Source organism: Strigops habroptila, assembly GCF_004027225.2.
Source record: "Strigops habroptila isolate Jane chromosome 13 unlocalized genomic scaffold, bStrHab1.2.pri S16, whole genome shotgun sequence".
NCBI classification, from domain to species: domain Eukaryota; kingdom Metazoa; phylum Chordata; class Aves; order Psittaciformes; family Psittacidae; genus Strigops; species Strigops habroptila.
Window position 1 is genome coordinate 10,205,468 of NW_022651054.1, and position 26,578 is coordinate 10,232,045.

Here is a 26,578-nt window from a genome sequence, read left to right on the forward strand (position 1 = left end):
AGCTCAGCAGTGCTTCCTGTGCTTGGGAAGCCAGAGCTCAGCTGTTTTCTCTGGAGAGCTGAACATCCTGCACATCTCATGAATCCAGCCCTGACTCTGCCAGGTCCCTTTTCATGGCCACAGAAGCTGTAGAGCTGCAGTTGGGTATAAATGTCCTTTCTCTGTATATTATAAAGCTGCCTTTGAAGGGTTTGTACAGAAGATAAAACATCTGCCTGATCCTGCAAGTTCAGGGTCCTGGTGAGGTGTTGACCAAGTGTCCCAGGACCTGACCTTAAAGCTCCTCCAGTTCCAACCCCTGCCATGGGCAGGGACACCTTCTACTAGAGCAGGTTGCTCCAAGCCCCTGTGTCCAACCTGGCCTTGAACACTGCCAGGGATGGGGCAGCCACAGCTTCTCTGGGCACCCTGTGCCAGTGTGCCTTTTCTGCTGTACTTTGGGCTGGGTGGTTGGGTACCAGCTTGGGGCTGGGGAGAGCTGGAGGTGGGGATGGGAGTGAGGGGGTCCTGGCACGAGAACAATTAAGGGATGGTGAAGCGATGCTGCAGGCGGTGCAGGATGGAGGTTGTCCCACCAGTATCCTTGTGCATGCTTCGATCAGTGTATGGGATGGCATCATACATTAAATACATGCCATGGAGTTACAGCAAGGAGAGTTCCCTCTTTTCCATTTAGGATCATTCCTGGCACACGAGCTCCATCCCATGAGACAGGACGAATCGGGCAGTTTTACAACCCCATCCCTGTCCATTGAGTGTGGAGCGAGCCAGTGCCATAAACCCACCTCAAGCACAGGGAATTGGCAAGTAGGGAACAGTTAAGAGCAAGGGGGATACAGGAGCAACGCTGAGGGCTCATGTCACCCAGCAGAATAGATGGGGGGGGTGTCTGGCAGCGCCTTCACAGCTTTGCCAACCCTCATTAGCACCTCTGAGCAGAGCAGAGCTTATTCAAACTGTATCACAGGGCTTTTGCTGGAGATTGCATCTGTGCCTAATATGCATTTTTATATAAACAAGGGTACTAAATGGCCTTTCAGTTCCCTCTGTAATGTCTTTTTTAATGGAAGGTCCTGAATTAAGAACATATATATATGACTCTAAGAATTTTCTAAGTGATATTGAAAACCTATTGTAAAGTAGGATTTCTCCTTGCAAAATTATTTTAATGAGGTTCCAGTTTATTTTCTGGCTATATTTTACTTATTTAATCCTCCAGAGGGGCTTTTCAGAAGCAGCATCTCATTTTCAATGCAACCATTCTTAACATTAGGGAAAACTACCTTTCTGAAATGCATGAAGGGAGGTGGGGGGGGAAAGGAAGAACCAGGGGAAGATGTACGAGATAAGAATAAACCTGAAAAGCTTTGAGGTGGTTTATGGCTTCTCTTGAAAGAATAACAGTTCATGTATTTTTGTTATGGTGGGGTTTAATGATGCTTGCAGGAAAAAGATAAGGTAGAAATGGAAATATAAAATTAAACCAGCAAAGTGAATGTGATTATTTTAGTTACTAGTATTACCTGGGGAAAATGCTCTCAGGGTTTCTTATCTACACTAAATATTTGCTTTTCTAACAGCGAAGGCCCTCTACATCACCCAGAGTCGGGACGAAAAGTGACATCTTCCTGTGGTCCAGCACCCCTGAGAGAGTGGAGATGTCTCTGCCAGAGCCCTGAGCGCATGGTGGGTTCATCCCAGGGATGTGCTTTGCATGGGGCTGTTTCTGCCAGGGTTGTGCTGGGTGCTATGACGGGGAGATGAGCCCAGAGGGACTTCACCCCTGTGTCTGTGGCGGGAGTGAGAGGGAGGCACGGGGGGATCCAGTTCCCAATGACTGTGCCTGTTCTGGAGGCCCTTCCTTCACCAGGATCTGGGCACAGCTGATCCCCAGGGTGGTCTTCATAGAATCCCAGATTGGTTTGGGCTGGAAGGGACCTTAAAGCTCATCCAGCTCCAACCCCCTGCCATGGGCAGGGACACCTTCCACTAGAACAGGTTTCTCCAAGCCCCTGCTTGGAGCTTCTTCCTGGAATCTAACTGAAATCTCTTCTGTTCCCATCCCTCCCCTCTCATTTCACCCCATCCATCCCCGGCTGTGGTTCAGACCTGGGACCCGCTATGGCAATGCATTCAAGGGCCATAATTCCACCCCAATCCAAAAGCTTTTGCCTTCTTTGGGCAGCTCCACATGTTTCCAGTCCGAACTGAGCTTATGTGGATCATGCAGTTTGATGGGGAACTTGACAGCATCAGCCACATCTCAACTGATCTGCAGCAGGCACGGCCTCTGAGCATCCTGCTTCTGCCACTGGGTCACGAGAGGTAAACTCGCTGATGAATTAAGCCTGACATGTGGCCTTGAGCCTCTCTGGGTAGTTAATTTTTCAATTTCTTTCATGGATCTGGAGTAGCGAAGAGTTTGTTTATAATTAAAGTACTCAGAGATTTATACTTTAATTCAAACAGCTGAAAAGAAGCAGTTTCTATGTAGGTTTCTTCACTATCAGAATCTAAAACAGATTATTATGTAAATTCTTTTCGATCCTAAATTCATTATAATATTCAATTTCAGGAAATGCTCTTGACCATCTGCTGCTGCTCGAAGAAATGAGTCTTGGAAATTGTTTACTACCAGAAATATTGTAGGTATTTAGGGTAGATCACAGTGGAGTGCGAGGGCAATGTACTGATTCCTCAGTCTGCTTATATAAAGCTGTAGTGCTGATGCCACGAGCTGAGTGAGTCGGGAAGTGCATCCACAACAGCAGCTTCTGCTCTGTCACCATGCAGGTTCATCCCAGCTCATCCTGGCTCACGGTGCTGATGCCACCCCCCTTCCCATCTGCAGTGGTGTCCCCTCTCGTAGGGAAGCAGTATGGATTAGTTCCCCCTCTACAAGAAACCTGGAGAGGGGCTTTGGGCAAGGGCCTGTAGGGACAGGACAAGGGGAATGGCTTTAACCTGCCAGAGGGGAGATTGAGATGAGCTCTGAGACAGAAGCTCTTCCCTGTGAGGGTGCTGAGGCGCTGGCACAGGGTGCCCAGAGAAGCTGTGGCTGCCCCATCCCTGGCAGTGTTCAAGGCCAGGTTGGACACAGGGGCTTGGAGCAACCTGCTCTAGTGGAAGGTGTCCCTGCCTGTGGCAGGGGTTGGAGCTGGATGAGCTTTAAGGTCCCTTCAACCCAAACCAGTGTACGATTCTATAAATAATAAATGTGTTTTCATCCCTGGGATGAAAAATACCATGAAAACATAATTTGCTGTTTATTGTAACCCCCAAACTTGCCACATGCTGATCCGCAGCGAGCTTTTGCTCTTGATTAGAGCAAGAGGGGGATGAAGCCCTTGTCACCCGCACATGCCCAGGGCTGGGGTCCAGCAGCACCCCTGAGCTGTGCTGAACTTCAATCTTTTCTCCAGTGTATTTTGCTACCAAATCTTGTCTATTATAAGTGGTGTCAGGTGCATCAGATGAAGCCCAAGAGCAGGGATACAGATGTGCTCACATCCTGAGCACTGCTCCTCCCCGGCTCCCAGCACTTGCTTTTGTGTTATTCATCCTCTCCAGGGCACTAAAAGATGTTTTTACCCCCCTGCTCTGGCCCATTTGTATGGGGGAGGAATGTATTAAATGTGGTTTCTTTCTCTTCCACTGCAGCCTCACTCAACAAGTGCAGCACCCACGGGGCCGGCGGCTGCTGCTATTGATCAGGGCCGGGGCTGGGCCTGCCCTTCCTGGAGACTCTGCCCAGTATTGATGGATCGAGCGGGGATGAGGCTGGGAAGCAACGGCTGCTGGCGCGAGCAGGAGGTGCCGTGGTGGGGGTGTCCCCAGGGCTCGTGCTGAGCATCACCCCAGCACCCTCCCAGCACAGGGTCAGGCCGGGCATGATGCTACAGAGGGAATATTCTTTAATATGGAGTTAAGTACAGTGTTTGGAAAGATGAACCGTGGTGTAATAGACTTGTGAACAGTGGAATAGACTTGAGAAGGGCACTTGTGTCCATCTGGATGCATCGTGTCTGCATGCAGGGGGTGCCTATGAGCAGTAGGTGTGTTGTATAGGTCCAGCAGTTTCTATAGGTGCATATGCAAAGGGCTCACAGCACTACTCCCAGTGTAGTAATTTCAGAGCATTGCCTGAGGTTGGTGTTTTAGCAAACCCAGTTTCACCACCGGCTCATCTGTACTACCCCAGTGTGTAGGAAGGCGGGTGATACTGGTGTGGGTCTACAGGATGGGAATGGTTCAGCAGCCCTTGGATAAATATCGGAGCGTGGAGTATGACGGAGAGGTTTTGTTGTTCCTGTTGTTCTTCATTCATGTACACACTATGAAACCAGCGTTTTCTTATCTGGAGCTGTCCCAGGCTTCAGCATTCAGAGGCTGGTGATCACTAATCGCCTTATTTCCCCTCCTTCAGGGAAATTCTAACTCCTGTCCTCTGCTGCCGAGTAGATCTTTAAGCCGGTAATAACGTGAGACAGAGGGAAATTAACGGCCTCGTCCTGCTCTTCCCTGGCTGAAAACGGTGGAATTAAAGAATTATAAAGGTATAAATTTGCATTTAAATGATTTTTTCCTCCTGATGAGGGGCTTGGTTTTAATGGGGTGAGAGGGAAGGTGTGATGCCATCACCCTGCCCCTTCCCTCCTGTCCAACCACTGCTTGCAGGGGGCTGGGGACCCCGATGTGCTGGGATACCTCCACCCGCCCATTCCCCCTTGCATGTCCTCATCCCCATCAATGACACCCTCAGAGGGGATGAGGAGGGCAGGCGGCCTTCCTCTGCCATCCAGGGATGCCATGCGGGTGCTGCACCCCATGTGCTTCACTGGGGGTGTACGTCCAGGATGGGGAGACACACACAGAGTGGGACCAGGGCTGCGGTGGCCTTTGTCTGCCTGTGCCAAACAGATGTGAACAAACCCGAGTTCGATTTCCAAGACCGCCTGGGGAATATTGGAAACTAATTATAGCAAACAGAAGATGCTCTCCCCTCCTCTTGCAGTTTTTGATAAACATTGTCTCCTCTCCACAGCTGAGTATTTAATTAGTGTTGATTGTTGTTCGTGTGTTCAATAACCACTCATCAGGAGGGGGGTGTCCGCTGGGGCAGCGTGGCCTGGAGCACACAGGAGCCGAGAGTGTTCATAATTAAGGATGCAATTTATTTGAGTAAGTCATGTGCGCAGGGCCCTGTGTTTTAGGTTAATTTTCAAGGTTAAAGGGTAAAAGGCAAAACAGCTCATAACTTGGGAGGATGAGGAGGGAGGGTTGGAGCTCAACACTCAAAGCTGCGCGGGGGAGATGTCTGTCATAGAATCACAGAAGGGTTTGGGTTGGAAGGGACCTTAAAGCTCATCCAGTTCCAACCCCCTGCCACGTGGAGTTGGACTCTCCAGCTCTGGAAAGGTTTGATACCAAAGGAAAAGCAGCTTTTTCTGGGTGTGCCGGGCTGAGGGTCACCATCAGTTTGGGTTTATCAAACCACACACAGAGGTGTTTCTCAGTGTTGACCTGTTTTTACCTAAGGAATAATGATGTGCACCAGGATCCCTGTGTGCAGCTCGTGCCATGGTGGGCAGGGATTTGGCTTTGCTTCCCAAGCACCATACAGATCGCTCCCATTCAGAGGAGGAGAACTAAAAGCTCCAGCAGAAACAAGTGTGGTTTTAAAGGTGTGTATCGATGCTCTCTGGTGACATGGGATGAACTGGCACAAGTGATCTCTCCTCTCTTTTCCCAGTGATCATGCACCCACGTCACTGCTTACACCAATATTGGGAGCAGGATGGGTGAAGGTCTGTGGGGGTGTAGGAGCACCTCTTCCAGAGGGCCATGGAATTCCCTTTGCATGCTTTTAGGGATATCGCTATCATTGTGTGTGCCTGGGGAGAGGTCTCATCTGGGTCCCCCCAGCACCAGGGTATTGGGCAGACATTGGGCACAGCCCCATTCCTGCTGCCAGGACAGGTTTGTGTGGAGATAGGGGAGCACCAGCTAAAAGAGTAAATAAGCAAATGCCCGTCTCCTCCCTGCATGGTTTCCCCTTTATTCATTTCTGTGTTGCTCCTGCCGTGCTCCTGACAGGGTGATGGAGCTGTCATGCTTTGGTAGCCACCAGCTCGTGATCCGGCACCTTTCCCTGCGCTTTAATCTCTCCTCTCTGCTCGTGTGGGGAGCCTGTACCTAACCCCCAGCCAAACAAAACGTGGAGAAAAATCAAACCCAATTACAGCTCATTGATTTCTTTCCAAATTTGCTTCTAATACACTTTTTGACTACTCCTTGATTTAATTTATTTGTTTCTCCCCCCTCACTTTTCCTTTCTCCTCTCCTTCCCCATCCTCTCACGCAGCAGCAGCCTCCTCCCGGGAAGCGAGCGGCTGCATTCCCTGTGCTGGATGTGCCGAGCCCCGGAGCACTTGGGAAATGCACAGACCGACGCGGGCTTTTTTGCTCTTAATAGGCAGTAGGGATGATCTGTGTGCTGAGCCTCTTCCTAAGGGACAGGTAGGATCATACATTGCTTTTTCCCTTCCCTTCCTCCTCTTTGTAAGTCAGGCTGTTGTTCTCAGTGCCAGCATCACTGTGGGCAGAGCTGCCGGGCACCAGCATCTGCTCCAGCTCTCTGGGTGCTCAGGAGGGTGCCCATGGGCTGTATCCAGCCCTGGTGGGCTGGGGTGGGCAGTGGGGCTTGTGCTGGTCCCTGCCTCTGCCTCTGATCAGTGTGAGCAGAGGTTTGGCTGTGGAGCAGCTCCCGTGTGCCTGTACATAGATGACTGTGTCCTGGTATCCCGGCATCGCTCCAGGGGAGCCAGTGTGTGCGAGATCCTGTGGGATGTGGTGGCTGGAATGCTGGCACTGCAGGGCAGATCCCATCCTGGCTCATCCCATCTCACCCTGGAGCTCCTTTTGCAGTTCCAATGCATTGGGCCACCACTTTGGGTTCAGTCCCTTGCAGTGGGGCTCAGTGTAGGGACATGTCTGGGGCTGGGGTGTATTGGATGTAGCAGGAGAGAGGCTCCATGTTCAGATGAGGCTTTGAATTCTGTGGTGATGGTGGGGCATGGCTCATGGTCAGCATTCCCCAGGTCTTGCTCCCTCCATGGCATGTAGGGAGCCTGGGCTGATAAACCAGGTTAGATGCAGTGGCCAGATGCAGGGCACCCATGGGTGATGCAGCTGGATGTCCCCAGCCCTGGTGACATCTCTGCTGGGTGGCAGGGGAGGCTGGAGGTGCAGAGTCCTGCCAAGGAGCTCCGAGTAGTGGCTGAAGGGTTAATGGTGGCTGGAGCTTTCTCTTGTACATCAATATATTGAATATCCTCTAATCTGGATCCACAGGAACGGGGTGCAACCGGTGTCGAGCAGCAGACGTGTCTTGTCCTAAGGGTGCTGCAGGGTGGGAGGGCAGAGAGCGGGGCTGCCCAGGGCAGCTTTGGCGGGAGGATGGAGGGAGGTGAATCAGTGTCCTCACTTTTCCCTGGGCATAATCCGACCCACCATTCACAATCAGGCTCTTGTTCTCAGCCATGAAAATGGAGACAAAAATCCCCAAAGGACAAAACCCCAAAGGCTGCCCCATCCCTTCCTTCTGTGGGGGACCCTGAGGCCACATCCTGACCACCAGCGTGTCACCAACGCATGGCCCCAGTGCCAGAGAGATACAGACCCCCATCCATGGCATCCCTGGAGATACCCGCTTCCAAGAGCACAGCCAGATTTATGGCATAAGGAGATGTATTTAGGCCAAAGAGGGTTCAGTTGTGTTAATTACGAAAATCTAAAGATAATCTATATTTAATGTCAAATTTTTCTCAAATTTCCTAAGGAACGGGGAGAATAGATGCACATGATGACATTTAAATGAAGAACAAGGTGCAATTAAGCTCCAAAATGTACAGTAGACTAATTGGGAGAGGATGACAAATATAGTTATCATCAGCAACTAATTAGGGACCTGCTTTAGTCGTCCCTGCTTGATTAATCTTGACTAGGTGTTAATAAGTTACTCGGGCCCGGCCGTAAGTTGTGAACAGGCTGTTTGTTGCTCCTCTGGCGTGGCAGGGAGGTGGTTCCTGTTTGCAAGAATGCTTCGTGCTGAAGAGGGATGTTCCTGTTAAAGGGGGTTGTTTTATTGAGGGGGGATCGTGGGTGAAGCCACATGTTGGTGATGGAGATGTCCCCATTGTGGTCGCTTAGGCATCATCCCATGGTGAACTGAGCCTTGGAGCACGGAGGGAGCAGGATGAGGACCCCGGGAGTGCTGCCTCAGCTCTGGTGACACATCCCTTGTCTCCCAGATTTACACTCTTATCTTTTTGCATTGAAAGGTAAGAATAATAGTAAAATGTTAATGCCATACTCTACATATAATACTGTACATAAACGGATGACATGACATGGGAGACAGATAAATCACCGCTGTGTTCAGACAATAATCTGCAGGAGACAGAATAACACATGAGTTCTCCGAGCAGAGGAATGTGCTTGGGAAAACAGGGCTTTACAGCCCAAATCCTGGCTGGTTTTTACCAGTGGCTTGATTAGAGTTTGATTTTAGGGAATTAGATCTATTTTTTAATATGCTGGTCCCTGCACTCAGCGCTGGAGGAGCCTGGAAATGCTCTCACAGGTAAATGACTCGCTGTGACTTGGTGGCATTAGGACACCAAATGTGTTTGCTAGAGCTGGGCTAAAATGGGGAGGAAAATGTGTTTCTGCTTGGAAAACATCTCAGGTCACACCCCTGGCATGGCTTTCCTTGTGTGTTTGTGGTGTTCCCCAGGGAAGCTGCAGCCCCATAAAGCTCCGGCTCCCCCGTGGGAAGGTGATGGGGGAAAATTCCCACGGCTTGGCTCTGCATGGCTGGGATGGATGTGCTCCCACAGCCATCCCACAACCATCCCGGGCTGTAGCTGTGCTAGAAAACATGAACATCAACACCAAGTGCTGGTCCTGCTTGTGGAACAGCATTCCCACATGGAGAACACTTGGTGGGCACTGTCCCACGAGCCCTGGTGCTGAGCGGCTGGGAAGGGGACGACGCTTCCAGCCTTTCAACAGGACACTCCTGCAAACTCCCCCTTGAAATTCCCAGGGGATTTCTCCAGTGAGGAGATGCCGCTGCCGGCTCGGAGGCTGTTTGTTCCCAAGGAACAATCCCGAGTGGTGGTGGCAGAGCAAAGCCATTACCGGCGAGGATGAACTTGGCTCAGTCTCCATGGCAACGCTGGCCGGGCCCGGCGCTGCTCCGTGCACACGAGTCCCGTTGACCTCACTTAGAATTATTACCTTTAGCCAAATAATATAATTTGTGTTAATAAAGAGCCCGTTTCCTCTCGGCCTCCACGAGCCTTCCCCAGAAGGCAGAGTGACTCCTTAATTACACTTTTACTGCAGGGTGATTAATGCTCAATGTGTGATGCTCCGTTTAAATAAGTCGCTTATTAACACCTTTAATATGTTTTAATTTTCTTTCTTTCCCCCCTTTTCCCACCCTCCCTCGCCCAGGCTGTGGTGGGAAGGGCTGCACAGCGCTAGGTGGAGCTCTGATGTTAGGTATGGGTGCCCACCCCGCACCCATGGGTGAGCCCTGAGGCCCTGCTGTCCCCCTGAAGGACAAAGTGATGGGAACCAAAAGGGGAACCCCAAGGATCAAGGTCCTTGGTGAAGGGCAGCCATGGGATGTTGGGGGGCAGGATGCAGCCGTGCTGGATTTGGAAGCTCCCATCGTGGTCCAGCTCTGCCCATCTCCTCTGTGGCTGCTGGGATGGCACATTCCACCCATGAGATGTGCAGGAGGAACAGGGCTGTCCTGAGGAACCTGCTGGGGCATCATGGAGCACTGTGCACATGGGGAAAACCCCTTTCCTGGTCATTCCAAACTGAGGGTCTGTCTTGGGGATGGGTGATAGATGCTGCTGTGGTCCCTCCATCTGCCCAGGCCAGCGCCTGAGAGGAGATGGGTGAGAATAGCCATCACTGGCCCTCATCAGTGCTTTCCCTTTGGATACTTGGAGGCAGGACCCAGGCACTTGCTGCCGGTGGCATCCTTTGGGCAGGACCGTGGAATGATGAGAGAAGAGGGAAATTTTGAGGCCCTGCAGGTCATTTGAAGGATCTTTTTCCCTCCTGCTCGTTGTGTGGTTGGTGCTTGGCTGGTGTTTAAGACAAGACAGACGTTTCTGTCGCTGTCTGAAATGGGTCGTTTCTTGTGATTGCAGCTCAATTCCTAAAGTTAAAAAGTCATTCTGGTTTATATCAGATTTCTCTTTTTTAGAACTGTTTTCATTTGTGCAGCAACAGATGTTTATAAATACATGTTATTATTTGTCGTAGAAAAGAATGTATTAATGGGAATAGTATATTCCAGGTTGCTTCGCCTTCCCATGTGTGAGTTTACAAGGTGCAAAAATCTCTTCTTTCCAAATCTCACGTGTGATAATTCCCTTACAACTGGGTGCAGTGTGAGGACGGCTCCAGCCAGGAGCATGTCCCAGGGCACCCACAGCCTCAGGGGACAAACCAGCACATCTGTGTTGGTTCCCAACATGGGAACTCACTCAAGTAAATCAACATCTGGCATCGTTGTAGAGTTTGGAAATAACACTGGTGGTTTCTCCCTCTGCAGCCCTGTGTGAAGACAGAGAAGGTGGCAGGAGATGACAGCAGACATGAGCGCAACGAGGGAGCCAGGGCTGTTCAGCCAAACCATCCCCTGTGCGAGGGATGCAGCAAAGGATGCCACAAGGGATGCTGCAAGGGATGTCACGAGGGATGCTGCAGAGGATGCAATGAGGGATGCTGCCTCCTCCCGCTGCTAGCACAGGAGCTGAGTCCTGCTCCGGGCACCACGGCTCCTGGGGTGGCTTCATCGCCCCCCATGTTCAGGTCACAGGTTCCCAGAGCTTCCTGCATCCCGGTGGGAATGGGAGCAGGATGAGGCCCTGCATCTGCACTGCATTGTGTTATGGTGTGATCTATGGTGTCTGTCAGCGCCGCAGCACCGAGAGCTCCCGTGCACCTCTTTAAAGAACTCCATTTACTGCTACAGTGAACACAGGCGGCTCGGCGGGGAAGGATGGAGCCGAGGGGGAGCCTCTTTGTTTACCCAGACAGCTAAAAAGGACAACCTCACAAGAGATGACATTTACCCAGGTTGGGTTCGTTCGACTTCACACTGTCCATTTTGGATCTTGGAATTCCTGCCTGGCTCCCTGGTGCAGAGCTGGCGGGGAAGGGGTGCTCCCGGCAGCCCTGGTGCCAAACACACCAATTCTGGGCTAAACTGCCCCAAAGGGCAGCTGACTCCCTCTTCCCACTGTCTTCTTGCTGCTTTCTGCTGGAAATGGGATTTATTGTCCCTCTTATACAGAGGAATATTGAAGGGAACTTGTTGAAGAGCTGCCCTGGCTGCTGCTGGGGTGTGCTGAGACCCACTGCAGGGTTAAATAAAACTGCAGGGAAACAAATGATTCCTAAATGAACCTGTCCCTTAATTCATCAGTGAGAGCTCTGGAGGCAGTGCTCAGGTGCTCCCAGTTATCATCTGGCGGAGCTTTTCCCTGGGAACCTCAGTTCTCCCATCCAGGTGTCAGGTAAGGATCACGGCAGATTATAAATACCTGAAATGCAGAGTTTGCTCCTTGAGTCATTTCCTTTTCCATCCTCAGCTTGGAGCCTTCCAAAGGGAATTGGAGGTTTGTGGTTTTCTTCGCAGGGGTAGAGTCTCATCCCCTTGCTACTGATTTTGTTTCTCCTTTTCATCTTCTCTTCTTGCTGAGAGGTGTTTTACCAGGGACATGCAGGTACCTCTGAGAGCCCAGCTCCAGCCTCCTTTCCCTGCCCTGAATTCCTTCACTTTATTCAAGAGGTGCCAAGAAATGGGAAGAAATAAAGTGAAAACCAGTTGTAACTTCTTAGAATGAGCTGTAGCCCCTTTGGTTAAGGCTGGAGAGGACTCTGGGAATAAGCTCCCATTAAATTATGCTAACAAATCTATTCATAGAAAATGCCTTGTAAAACCCCATAAAACCTCTGGTTTTCCCCTGCTCTGTGTTTTTTCTGGGGTGGGGGATGTTTGTTGCTTTGGGTTTAGTTTCTCGTCTCCTTTGAGTAGTTTGGAAAAGGGAAGAACTTTGCTTGGGCTCAATGTGTGGAATTCTGAAGCTCTGGTTGAGGAATAGCTGTTCAGCTGATGGAAATCCTGAGACCTCCACTGATTTCAGTGCTAAATTAGGCATTCTCTTCGTTGTTTGTCCCATTCACTGCAGAAAGGCACCAGACACCCCACAGCTCCCTCCCCTGCACTTCACCATTTGGAGTTCATTAGCTCGGAGGGCTGAGCTATGCATCATCCAGCATTTCTTAATAGTCATCTATTTCAGGACTAATTCCCATCGAAAATGAGCTTTTATTGCATTAAATAAAACTTCAGGTAATTCTGAGAATAATATTTCTCTAATGTTGAGGACCCAGGGAAAGTCTCCAGCCAAGCTGATGCTGTTTAATCATCGTGAAGCTGTAGATACAGTGGTGTGTGCACTGGTGGTGTGTGCAGGTTTCTCCCCCCACCTCTTTATTTTCCAGCTTTGTACCTTTAGTATCACTTTTGCTTGCAGATGGGTATTTTGTGCTGTAATTTCTGACCTAATGGCTCTTGTTCTTACTGTGTTTCAGCTGATCAAGGTCAGCAGCAAATAAAGGGAGGTTCATCTTCATCGCGTGATGGTGATGAGCTGGTGGTGCCCGGCGCTGAGATGGGCAGTAGCAGCAGGTATTGCCCCAGCCCTTTGGGGATGCATTTATAGAATCCCAGACTGGTTTGGGTTGAAGGGACCTTAAAGCTCCTCCCGTTCCAACCCCTGCCACGGGCAGGGACACCTTCCACTAGAGCAGGTTGCTCCAAGCCCCTGTGTCCAACCTGGCCTTGAACACTGCCAGGGATGGGGCAGCCACAGCTTCTCTGGGCAGCCTGTTCCAATGTGCCTTCTCCTTTGTACTTTCAAGCCTCCCCAGGCTTGAAAGTGTCTCCTTTGCTGTGCCATCACCAACCCCGCCACATCCCAAACCTCGCCTATCCTCCTCCAAGGTGCCAGCACACAGAGAAGCCTGCAGGGACAGGCAGCACCTCCCCTGCATGTTAAAAAACTCCTTTAAAACTTAACAGTGGCCAGTAATGAACCAGCAAAGGTTTATTGCCTATAAAGGATAAAATTAATGTAAGTTATCCTCATAAACTCTCCTGATTTGTGCTGGTCCTTCCTGTTCTCAGTGCGTGTCTCTGACAGCCTGCTCTGAACTGCTAATGGGGAGCTCTTAGGCCTTGCTGGAGCAGGTTAATTAGTAGGTGCCAGCATTGGTTTGGGAGGCATCTGCTGACAGAACCCAGGGTGCTGCTGTGGCCTCTTCATCCCACAGCAAAGCAGAGGCACAATTCCAATGTTCTTTAGGAGGCTTCCTCACTAGGACACAATCTTTGGTAAATAACAAGGTGTTTTTCCACTGTTGGTCCAGCCTGTGCTCCTCTTCCACCAACCAACTGCACTGAACACCCCATCATGGGAATAATTCCTTAGGGGGGGAATCACACCTCGGTTTTTCTCTCTCTAATACTGTAGCTAAAACCAAACTGAGAAACTCAGCAGAAAAAGCACAGAAGACAAATACATAGAGACATGTAGCACATGTACCTGTGACTTACAGCCACAGCGTGGCTTTATGGGGGTTACTTATTTTCAGTTAATTGATGAGGCTTAAAGGGGGAGCTAAACTTTTAGCCAATATACAGGGGAAATGATATTAAATTCCCGTATTAAAGCTCATCATTAACCTGTTTGGGTTTTATTGGGCTGCCAGTGAACACAACAGGCTGCGAAACAGGATGCTTAATTATTTCAAGGAATATTCATCACACACAGGACCTTTAGAGTAAATAAAGGGAAGAAATTGCTCCGTGGTGATCGGGAGGTTGATAAGCAAAGACTTGTCTTTAAATTGAGTGAGCAAAAAGCAATGCACCTGCACTGTAAACCCTCAGGTTTGCAGTTGCTACAGACATATATATATATATAAGAAAAAAATACATCCCTTACTAAGCAACTTATTAGAGTAATTTGTTTTCAATGGCAGATATTTAGGGAGTGGGTTAAATAAGACATCACCGAGGGACAAAGTGGAGATCTGCACAACTACTTGTTGCAAGAGGTACCAAAGCATTGACTGAAGTTCTTTGCCCTACATCATATATAAGGGCACGTGTATGTTTAACTGTAAGATAGATGTTATACAGACAATAGGATTGGATGTCATAAAGGGACGTGAGACTTGTGAATTAAAAGACTTGGTAACTTGTAGAGTGATGGTCTAAAATGACTTTATTTTATAGCTAGTTTCTGCTATCTGAGTGATGTTGCATGTATTGGTTGTATTTATAACTTAATAGCTTTTCTCAATTTATTAGACTTTTTATGATACTTGTGGCTTTATGGTACTTCATAATTTCTCTCAGATTCATTAAATCCCATTGAGGGAGGAGCTAATGGCAGGTGGTGCATTCCCAGTGCCATGGAGCAGTCCATAACCCTCCGGCATCTCCGTGGCCTCCCATGGACTCGCTCCAACAGCTCCATGTCCCTCTTGTGTTGGGGGCCCCAGAGCTGAAAGAAACAGCGTCTGTTTTGGGTTTATATCATACCAAAACAGCCCCAGGGCCAAGCACAGGAGGGACCCTGGACGTTGCCTGCAGGCCCCAGGAGTGCTACGAGAGGAAGGATAAGGTTTCTCGGGATCATCAGTGTCATCATTTCAAAGGTACCCCCCATCCATGGTGGGATTAGGGTAATTTTTCTCTTCTGAACCAGTTAAACCAGTCATTCCCTCCCATAATCAAGGGCCGGGAGGAGGGAAATCTTGTATTTAAAATCAAGGTGTGTTTTGGCAGCCTGGGCTTTGGTATTGACAAAATTCTGTGCTCTGTTCATTGTAACCTTTCTGGTTTGGTAGATCCCTTGTACCAAAGGCAACGTTTCTATGTTTTAAGGGTGTTAAATGGTTTTGGTGTTAACTCCTCACCGTGCAGTTAGGCTGATGCCAGCCCTTCTCGGTGTGTGATGGCACCTCACTGCTGACACAGGGACTGTTTGTATGGAAAAACATCTCTGCAGCTTGTCAGCTTTGGCTTTTCTGTGCTTGAAACTCACCCAAAGTGAAGCTGAACTTAAGAAAACCTGGCCATGACTCAGGGTGGGTGAAGTGGCAGGAGGAGCCTCATGGGTGTAGCAATGGGCTGGCCACAGCATCACATCAGTGTGACAAGAGGAAGGCAAAAGTTTGGGGCATCCAACCCCAACCAGACCCTGGGCACAGGGCACCCATAGCAACATGTTGATGGCTTCTTGGGGTGCTGCAGCTCTCCTGCAATGGGGTTTTCGGTCTTAAAATCATAGTCTCCAGGACAAAACCAGCAGCATCTTGTCTTCTATGGGGTTTTTTTTTCCCCCTTTCTTTTTAAAAAACCAAAGGCACCAACCTCAGGAGCCCCCAAACATCCCCATTTTTAACCAAAAATGTCATTTTTGTTAGTAATGAAATAGAGGGCAAGCTGCAGAAAAGCTGCAGGGCCCGAGGGCAAGTGCCACAAATTCCCAGTGCCCTGAGCCTGGGCTGTAACTGTGTCTGAAACAGCCCTGGTGGAGGAGAGATGCTTCTCTTTAGAGGCAAATCAGGTCACTTTAATGTATTCCCTGTGGAGTGGGAGACGCCGGGATTATTCCTTTTGTACCATTTAAAACAATTCAATTCCCAATCCCACTTCCTGGAAAACAGGAGAAGGTGAAGTTGACTCCTTGAAGAAGGTCTGTGTCCCCGTGGAGGCTGGTGGCTGTTTGGGAGGGGGACGCTGGACCCCATCACCTTGCCTCCCTTTACCTCTTTACGATCCCTAGAGATAAGGCTCTCCCCAGCGGGTTCATTACCAGCCCTTGCTCGTGGGGCTGCAATGCATTATAATTTTTATTGTTATATCTTTTAATTTTATTTTGCTTTCCTTGCTGTCTCGCACAGGGGGAGATAGGAGTCCATATTTATTACCGAGCAAACCATCTCCCTCCGCCAATGTATGTATCAGTTAATTTAATCTCCCCAGTTTTATTTAAACTGTTTTTCCTTCCTTTCTTCCCTTCCCTCCTCCCCCCCCCCCCCCCCCCCCCCCCCCCCCCCCCCCCCCCCCCCCCCCCCCCCCCCCCCCCCCCCCCCACCCCCCCCCCCCCCCCCCCCCCCCCCCCCCCCCCCCCCCCCCCCCCCCCCCTTTCCCTCCTCCTCTTGGTTGCAAGGTGATCAGTTTGGTTTTTTACTGGGAACTAAAACTATCCGGTGCCTCCTGGAACCGTGGAGCGGAAAAGGGCTTTCTCTGGTTGCTACGGCATCGCTCTGCCTTTCACTGCTCGTGCCTGGGTGCCTCCCGTGGCCCCCGTCTGATTGACATTTACAAATTACCAAGCTGAGAGTGTTCAATCTTTGACCCGTGTGTTTCTATTCAGCAATGAGTGAGATTTGCAAGCATTTTGTCATATAATTACTGCAAATCCCTTGAAAATTTCCACAACAACGCCTAGATGAATGGTAATTTGTGCCGACAGCCGCCGGTGCCTTCACAATGCACCAAGATGCAAAACAGGCCCATTTTTTTCTTTACCTTAAGATTTCGGGGGGGGCGGGGAAAGAAAAAGAAATGTTTTGCATGTGAGAGTGTTGTAAAATCTTTGGATTGTTGGATTTATTTGCTTCCATCGCCTATATTTGTGCTGATTTTATTGTATTGACTGGATGCATTTTTTTCCTCCCCTTCTACAGTTTTATTGTGTGTTGGTCATGTGCATACATCACCCGCATTGTTCTCCGGGAAATTTATTCCACCTTTCAGCATGCTCTTGATAGGACTTATTGCATTACTAGTTAAGTGCTGAGATTTGCTACTACAAAGCTTTGAAACAGCCCCTTGTAATGTTTATTTGCCAGACCTGGCTGAGATCATATGTTTTCATAACACTTGGAGTACAGCTGCAGCTCAGCAGCTGGCAGGGATGTTCTGCTCAAGGTTTGGGCTTGTGGGATGGGTTGGGTACATCTCCAAAGTGGGCAGTGAATGGGAGAGCAGCAAAGAGCCAGGAGGAGGTGGGTGTCCAACACCTGTTGAAATAATCATAGAACCATGGAATGGTTTGGGTTGAAGGGACCTTAAAGCTCATCCAGTTCCAACCCCCTGCCACGGGCAGGGACACCTTCCACTAGAGCAGGTTGCTCCAAGCCCCTGTGTCCAACCTGGCCTTGAACACTGCCAGGGATGGGGCAGCCACAGCTTCTCTGGGCACCCTGTGCCAGCGCCTCAGCACCCTCACAGGGAAGAGCTTCTGCCCAAGAGCTCATCTCAATCTCCCCTCTGGCAGGTTAAAGCCATGCCCCTTGGCCTGTCCCTACAGGCCCTTGTAAAAAGCCCCTCTCCAGGATTCTTTAGGCACTGGGGGCTTCTCTAAGGTCTCCCCAGAGCCTTCCTTACGTGTATCTATCTGTACGATTGCACACACATCCATGTACACCTACGTGTGTTGGGCAAACGCTTCCAGCCATCCACATTACACAAATAGTGGCAAAACCACCTGAAGCATCCCACTTCCAGGAGGTGGGGCCTTCCCTGCCCATGGGATGCAGCACTTCCCTGGGGAAGAGCCACTGATGGCTGTGGAACTGGTACCCACGAGCTGCAACCCTGTGTAAACCCCGTGCCGCAGGGTGCCGGTGAGGAGGGGGATGATGAGCCTTTACCAGGGAGAAGACACTAGAGTTGTGTGTAAGCTGGGATGAAGGATTTAGACTCTGGCTGTGGGAATTCTGGATTTGTGATCTGTGTTTTAAAAGAAGCTCTTTTTGCCACTAATGTTTTGATGGAGTTTAGTGAGTATTTGCCTTTAAGCAAGACTTGCAGTTCATTCAAATCATCTTTTCAGAATTTCCCTGAAATATATAATATTTATATATTTTTTTATATATATTACATAGAGTTGATGCTGCTGCAGTGGGAGCCTTCACAGGCTTTTGCTTCACAGGGCCCTGCACTCGCTGCCTGACATGAGAATCGTGACATATATTTTGTTGTGGTTAACACCAAGCCAGCCTCGCAAGAACCATAATAACCAAGTTGTGTTTTGGTATTGCTTTTATTTTCTGTCTTCTGCTGCTGGCTGGGTTTGTGGGCCAGGGCAGAAACCTCTGCTTTTGGGGGTTTAGTTAAGATAAAGGTGGTTGTGCTGCTGCTGGGGCCACCACATGGATTGTTTCTCTGGAGGGTACAAAACTGGATGTGTTTGCTGAGGGGAGCAGAGCTATGGGGGGGCTGATGGGGGTGAACCCACTGGGGGCTCAGGTGGGTCTCCAGACCCACTGCTGGAGCAGGAGCTTTCCCAAATGTGACCCACAGGCAGGAGCCCTACAGAAGGATGCTGGGGGTGAGGCTGGGTTGGGTGCTTGGAGGCAGCTCATCCTCCCCCAGGCAGCACTCACGGGGAGCGTTTTGATACCTGTGATGAAAAACCCCTTCCACATCCCACGTATTATTATTTCTTCTTACTGTGGCATTCCCGCCGAGTCAGCCTCGACTGCACTGCAGTATTTTCCCTTTGCTGAGGAATTTCCTCTCTTGTCTTTGCAAGCGATTATCCCAAACCACAGCGAGCAGCAGTAAACCACACACTTTAAGCTCTGGGAGCCGTAACAGGGCTGCTTGTGCAAAGCCAGGTTTCTGTGTGTTACTGCTGGGTTTGGAGGGGTTTCCTTTGGCCACTTTTAAGTGTGAACCAGGAGCAGGGTCACCCTTGGCTTCTAGAGGCTGAGTAACGGGGAAAAATAGGGTGGAATGGGAAGAGAGTCGTGATATAACTCACAGAGTATTGTCCATGTGGAGCCGGTTCGCAGGAGCTCGGCGCGCAGCGGGTCAGCGTGACGGATCGCAGGCAGAGTTCAGTGACTGCAGCGTCTGAACAAACCACTCTTGTCATTAGGTTGGAAATGTAATCTCTGCAAAAGAAGAGGCTATGGTAGACTTAGCAAGATCTGTTCCCGTTATGGGAATTTAATGCACCTGGTAGAAACTAACTGCAGGTCATCAGGTTTTATTGGCACGGTGCAGACATGCAGCGTGATGAACTGATCTGGCAAAACATTACCAAAGAGCAAAAATAAATAACCCCAGATCGGGGTTTGTAGTGGGTGTCATTGAAATCAGAGCAAATGCTGCTCTTCAGACACTTGTCTCTTCATCCCTGGTAATTTCTGCTGCTGTGCTGCTGATGGAGATGGGCTTTGATACCGAGTTCACAGATAAATTTTGGTCTGACACATATCTAGAACTTATATAGTCACCTACTAATTTAAACCAATTTGCCCTGGGTGATGGGTGAATACACTTGAAAATTAAATGGGTCTGATTTAAGCATCCCTTCTCTGAAGCCAAAAGATTATATAATTAAATTAAAAGAAAATGTGTTTTATAATAAACTGTGTTTCCTCTTGGCAAAATCCAATTTTGAAACAAGATTGTAATATCATATCTAAAAATGTTTTCCCATGGGTATTACCAGTCTATTTCATTTAATTGTTTTCACCCATCATATTATGAGCTTTCAAAGTAGTGGAATGAGTGTGGTTTTTTATGAAGAACAAGGGAGGAAGTGGCAGGGAGAAGGAAGGCTGGTCCTTGAAGATGGGGTGGACACCTTCCAGCCTGCTCCAGGTCCTGGTTCCTCACCCGGGGCAGCGCAGGTGATGCCGTGGCTGGCACAGACCGAGTGTCACACGGTCACAGCCCAATGGCCATGAAACCATGGGTAAACCTGGATTTTGGGGACTTGTGACTGGCCTTTGGTGTCTCAGGTTTTCCTTCTCTGGTGCAGGAAGGAGCTCAATGAGCCACGCTGTAAAGGTGTTGCACTTAAGCAGAAAATATTTAACACTGGGTCCGAGCTGCTGGAAACTCTCCTTCCCCAGTGTGGCTGTTTGTGCTGATGCACAGGGGTTTGGTAGTGCTGGGGGGTTCCCTGTGTGTCCCCTAGCACATGGATGAGCAGGATCAGGCCCCAGGGTGAATGGGACCTGCCGTAGGACCGGCAGCTCTTTGGGGTGGGATCCCCGTGGGTACCGCAGCCATCCCAGTGTCCCACCAAGTGCTCAAACCCCGGGTGAGGGGAAACCCACATAAACATAGGGTAGGTTTCAAGTGAAACATGAGCCAATTCCACCCTTAATTAATCTGCTCATTTGCTTCTATATACATTTATCTGTTCATGTTGTTCCAGCAGGCTGACACACTGCGAAGGGAGACGGGCATCGCTTTCAGTCTTGCACATCTGATGTAGCTGACAGTGATTTGAAGCCAAGGTGACGGCAGCTTCGATGCCCCCAATTCTGCCTGGATTTGGCAAACTTTGGCAAAATGCTTCATCAAAACAGTAAGAAAAGCTCGGGGTGCAGGGGTGACCTTTGCTGTTCTGCTCCCAGTGAGCCCCATCAGTGCTGCCGGCTCCGCTCTGCGGAGGGGCTGGAGGTGCCGGGAGATGGGGCCAGAGAGCAGCGGCTCCGTGTCTCCGCTCCTCGCAGGTCCCTGCTCGACCCATTTATTTCCTAGATGGGAATGGGCCTATTTATTATAAGCAGTGATACGTTAATCATGGGTAGAGGAGTCAGAAACCGGCCTGGTGATGATAAGCAAAAGTGTCTCTGTGTGAGAGCTCGGCACGAATCCTGCCCTGCTCTCACTGTGAAGGCAAACACCCTTCCACTGCGGGAACAGTGCAGGTGTCCTCACCTCCCTCATCCCACATCTCCCCTGTTTCCATTAGAAAACCCCATTCCATTTTTACATTTGGCTTTTTTGGGGGAAGCCTGACAGTGTGGGGCGTTTCTCAGGGAGCAGCATCCCTGGGTGCCCTGCACTGGGCAGGTTTGGGAGCAGCCGTGGCAGCTTTGAACATCCCACCACCACAGGCAGGACCACAGGGTACAATCGCCCTTTCCTTCTGCATCTTCCCCCCATCAAATAAATCAGCTTTTCTGCTGTAAAAACTTCCCAGGACTCATTGGCTTTTTAATGGTGAGGAGCCCCTCAAAGCTCAGGGACCACATTGAATCAGTGCCGGCTGCTTGGCGATGTCCTGGGTGCCCACTATCATCTGGAGCCCCCCAAATTAAAGCCACATTCAGTAACACGGAGGGAGCTGCGCTGAGCAGGGGCTTCCCGGGGTCTGCAGCGCTCGGCGGCCTCATTAAATCCTTCAGAGCCTTTATCAGGGACAAAACCGTCGACTTTCTGGGCAAACGTTGATTAAAGCAAGAGCGAGCAGGAGTTGAAAGGCTAATATTATCAGTTTTAGCTCGCTGGGGTGGTGTTTGCCTGAGGTAAAACAATCTTGCAGCGGAGAGCGGTGATAAGTGATGCTGCGCCTGAGCCAGGCGGGCCGGATGAGGCTGAGGATGCGGGACCGGGGGGCATCGGAGGGGGAAGGACGAGGGCATTTAGATGGGAAGCGTTTTCCGCGGGCGTTCGGCTGCTGTCAGCCATTTTAGCTTCCTGAATCCTATTTCCCTGGTGCTTCCAAGAGAAGCTTTTGGGGGAGTCCCCAGCTAAAACTCACATTTGCATTTAAATGGAGCTTTTTTTTTTTGTTTTTAATGAGCAGGATGCATGGGAGACTAAGACTATTAGGTTTCCTTGTGGGAGAGTATGGAATTCTCTCACCTTTTACATCCCACCCCCCCCCCTTCTCCCCAACCCCTTGAACGCAGTACTTTAAATTAGACATTAAAAAAAGGAATAGTGCGTCTTTAAGGGGAATATAATCATAAACAAATAAGTCTGGTTGCCCTTGCAGCAGAACTAATCTTCCCTCAGCTGAGCTGTGATATAGATCAGTAACAAGAGCCACGCGCAGGGGGTTCCTTTGAAATGCATAATACCTCCTCGTATAAATTGGAGTTGGTGTGATGGAGCTGTGAGATGACATATTGTGGCATGACCCCTCTCTACTGATTGTGGGTGAACCCTGCAAAGGTAAATCTAACACGGCGCACACATCAGACAATTTCATTTTCATCACCCAGGGACAAAAACATAGCAACAGAAGCTTTTCAAATGATAATCTGCATGCCAGGCGGAATAGTTCCCTTCCTCCTGCCGCCTTCTCCTCCTTTTTTTTTGCATGCTCAATTCATGATGTAGGTGAAAGGAATTATAAATTGCTTCCAAAGTTCATTCATTCCCTTCTTCTCATTCTTCCCTTTCTTTTCCTCCTCCTCCGTTTGCTTTTGTTCTCTCTCCCTCTCTCTCTTCCTCCCTTTCTCCTGCCTTTGTCTCCTCTTTTGCTTTTTCCTCTCTCATTTTTATTTTTCACTCTTCTTTCTCTTTTTTCCCTTCTTTCTTTTTACTTCCTTTAAATCTTCTCTCTTTTCTACCCCTTTCCTCTTCCCCTCTTTTTTCCCCTTTTTTCTCTTCCCCCCTTTTTCTTCTTCCCTTTTTCCCCTCCCTCTCTTCTCTTCCCCCCTATTCCTTCTCCCTCTAAAAGTTCTTGGCTGTATGTGTTCTGATTCGTTCTTCTCATCCCCTCAGGGACATTCCAGTAATAATGATTTATAGGAGTGCAAAAATCTATGGTCTTGCTGTTACCAACTAATATCCCTCCTACCCTCCAAAAAGGGAGTTCTCTTGCAGAAGATCTCTCTGTACAAAACCTTCTCCGCTGCTTCTCTCCACTCCCCCCTTCACCTTCCTGCACTTTTCCATTCAAGTATGAGGAGTGATCAGCCAGTTTGCACCATGCCAACGCAGGAATATATCGTCCTGCACCACCGTTATCTCATCTAGAACTAGTTACAGTTGACTAAAATGATGCTCTGGCTGTTCTTTGTTCTTGTCTCCAGTGGGTTTGTGTTGGGCTCTATTCTTTGGAGGCTGAGAATGGTTTAGAAAAATCCCCTTTAAAGCGGTGTCTCTAATTTACCATAAACTGTTCCCCCTCACAAATCAAGGTGTGTTTGCAAACCAGCTGAAATGGGAATAGTCAGTCCCCATCCAAGCGGTAGAGCTGATGGTTGGTGTAAATGTGGTGGCTTCGTGGTGGTGGTGGCTCCGCAGCAGCTCCACTGAGCTCCTGTGCAAGCAGATGTGTTCAGTTATCAGACCAGCCTTGATAAATTATAACCAAGTGGTATGTCCCAGCGCTCTGAAGGCAGAGGCTCTGCAGAGCCAGTCCTGGCACAGAGTCCTCTTGTTCAGCCATTTTTAGTGCTAATTCCTATTGCTTAATTAATTGCTCCATTCATTCAGCGCTCTGGTAATGCGCTTGGGTGGTTCTTTGTGGAAGTGGCTGCGATGCTCCAGACCCTCCTCCCCTCCATGTAGTAGCCGCAAGGTGTTGGGGATGTTTGATGTCTCTCATCTTCGCCCCATGGGATAATTGCTGGCACAGGAGGAGCAGCTTTGGGGTGGTCTAGGGTGGGCATTGCAGAACAGGCATTGCCCCTGGGTGTTCATCAGCCTTCCTGCACTGTCCATCCCCATCTGCTTGGCTGTAGGACAACCCTGGAGGGAGCAAAGCAGGGACATGGGTGCTCGGTACCTACACAGCTATGGCATGGCTTTGGGACAGCCCCATTACTTGTCTGTTCCTCAGTTTCCCCATCACTATAGTGTGTAGAGAGATCCCTTGAGAGATCTTCAATTGAATTTACAAAGTGATGTGAAAAGCTTAGTGATCTCAGCAGCCACAAGACCTTACCCCTTGAGGAGGAGTTTTGCAGGCACATGGAGACACCAATCCCACTTGGAAAGCAAAACCAGACAGATCACATAGATTTTTTGGTGTGCTTCACATAACTATGCTCACAATTAAATAACCCCGCCGTGGCTGGCACCAACATGCATGGGGTGCAGTGGGAAGGCTTAAATCTGCCCACAGATTAGGGTCATCATAGGCCCCTAATCCCATCACTGCCTCCTCATCGTGATGCCGAGTGACACAGCTATTGTACACGTAAGGCAGTGACACAGAGATGAGTTTGTCGGTTCCACCTAGTGTGATTGCCATTTTCTCCTCGCAGAGGAGAGGAATGAAATTGAAGGAGAAAAGGTCAGAAGCCCTGGTCATCCTCTCCCTTCTCCCAAATCACTTGTTCCTCTGGATGGAAATGAGAAATGACAGGTTCCTGTGCCACTTTGGGATGCAGGCAGCCAGAGTGAAACAAAAAGGAAAGCTGGTTGGAGTAGGGGTGGATAGCAATGAACGTAGCCTGTTAACAATGCATTTCAGAGGCATGGGATCCTGGTTATTGTTCGTGGCATCTGCTAACGCCAAAGTGACAGTGACAAGTTCTTTGATTAGAAAGAGGTCCCCACCACCTCCTCCCTCCTGCCCCTGCAGAAGGGTTTGTGGAAAGCACCACCCTCTGCCTAAAATCCCCCCTGAATGCTCTGCGGGGGGGGGAAGTTGGGGAAATGGCTTTTTTCTTGTCTTCTTTTTCCACTTTGGTGCAGAAGTGTCCCAGCTCAGGCCCAGGAGAGTTTCAGCCTGAGAGCACTTTTTGCTGGTGTTTGGTTTTCTTCTTCTTCTCCTCATTCCTCACAGATTTCTCAAAGGAACCACAATGATACCATCCATCCTCCTTGTAATTTCAGTGCAAATTGGCACACACCTTTTAAATCCCAGGGCAACAACTGAAAGCAAACACAACCAGTGGCACATCCTTGAGTAGCCACTGACCCTGGTGGTGGCACAGGGCTGGGAGCCCTGTGAGGGAGGTGGTGAGGGCCACTGGGTCGTGCTTTCTCAGGTGGAGTTAATTTTAGTTACTGGTGGTGATTTGCTTTAATTGTTGGACAGTTTGTTCTGATATACACATATCTTGAGAAGACTGGGCCAGAGGGGTGCTGGTGCACATGGAAACTCCAGGGAAAGTAGCTGCACCCACAGCAGAGGATGCTTGGGAAGTGCGGGTCAAGGCAAGCACTCGTGTCCTCCTGCCTACAAACCATCCTGCCCAGTTCTTCATGTACGTAGAACTCTTCCCCAAATCCCCCCTGAAATGTCTTTAATGGGCTGCATGGGATTTATTTTTTACTCTCTCTGTTGAAGAAAGAAACTTTTTCACAAGAAACAGGGGGAGAAAAATCCTCTCGTTTCCTGGTGGAAAAATAAGTGCCAGTTTTGTTCATCTCTATTTCTGTGTCAATGGGCTTGTTAAAAAGAGAGATTGTGCCTGGGGTCCTTGTCTCGTAGACAAAAAGCATCCTGACTGACAGCATGAATTCAGTGATTTTACTGCATTCTGAGTAGGAGGGGAAACCACAGAAATAAGAGCGAGAGAAACACACGCTGTCCAGGTAGAAACTGTTTCCCAGCACTTGGTTTCTCCTGAGAACTGAAATCAGCAGCATCTGGGCTGGGAGGATGTCAGCTCACAGGAGGCAAGCTGGGCTCAAATACCCACAGATATAAGTAATAAACCTGTGTTATGTTTAGAAGATCAGCATAAAAAGCTACCAGCATCAAGCCAAGGGACAGGCTCCCTCTCCCCACTGGTGTTGTCCAGATCTTCTTAGCGGGGTACCTGAGCTTGGGCAGGTTTGGGGTTTGCTGCTTTGGCTCAGCCTCAGCCTGTTGGCTTCCGGGAAAGGCCATGGGATGGTTCTGCTTTGAGTTCATTTGCTCCCTGCTGAATACTTGATTTCTCCCCTTCTTCCAAGGTCAGCAGATGTAGCGGCTGGAGGGTCTTCTGTAGGTGTTTCTACCTGGTCTTCAATAAAATGAAAGAAGAGGCAACAGCAAATATAATTCAGATTGAATGGAAGAAAACCACTTCTTTAATGATGGTGACCAAGCACTGGAAAAGGTGCCCGGAGGTGTGACAGGATCTCTATCCTTGGACAGTTTAAAGTTCATGTGAAGAAGGCCTTGAGCAGCCAGATCCTCCTTGAAGTCAGTGGCTTTCTGCAGCAGCACAGTGAAGCTCTTCCTCACTTTCTGTCTCTGTTCCCCTATCACCTGTCTGTGCAAGAGATGTGGGTTTGGAAGGTGATTTACAGCTGCATCATTTGGCAGAGAGCTCTGCTAATGCATGACTGTGCTAAAGCCACTCGTGGGAAGGCAGCTCGGCTGCAGTGTGGATTTCGGGTGCTTGTGCAGGCAGGATCTGCCACCCAGCACCTCCAAGTGCTCGCCATCCAGCACACACATCAGTGGCACCATCCTTTCCTTGCCAGCGAGGATGAATAAAGCTTATGGCCAAAGCCCTGTGCTTAGAGTGTTTGCTCCAGTGTGGTTTTCTCTTTGGGAACAAGATGACTTCTAAATGTCTTTATTCAATGCCCAGACTTGTTGGTGCTGGTTTCTTAACCAAAGCCAGACCGAAGAAGAGCGATGACCTTGTGGCTGCCTGCAGCACAAACCCAGCAGTGAACGTGCCTGAGCTATCAAAGAGGTCTCCGTGGCAAGTCTGCTCCACGGGCAGGAACTTTTCCAGCCGCTGA

At 49.5% G+C, this 26,578-nt stretch overlaps 2 long non-coding RNA genes across 2 annotated transcripts; both read left to right on the forward strand.

Moving 5' to 3' along the window:
* The first annotated feature begins 6,376 nt into the window (after positions 1-6,376).
* Positions 6,377-14,324, forward strand: LOC115601805. Its single transcript, XR_003989517.1, has 5 exons — positions 6,377-6,519; positions 8,212-8,342; positions 10,643-11,609; positions 12,691-12,787; positions 14,143-14,324. It is a non-coding gene; the product is annotated as an uncharacterized LOC115601805 (long non-coding RNA).
* A 5,972-nt stretch (positions 14,325-20,296) lies between these two features.
* LOC115601806 lies at positions 20,297-26,352 on the forward strand. Its single transcript, XR_003989518.1, has 2 exons — positions 20,297-20,510; positions 25,796-26,352. It is a non-coding gene; the product is annotated as an uncharacterized LOC115601806 (long non-coding RNA).
* The last annotated feature ends 226 nt before the right edge of the window (positions 26,353-26,578 follow it).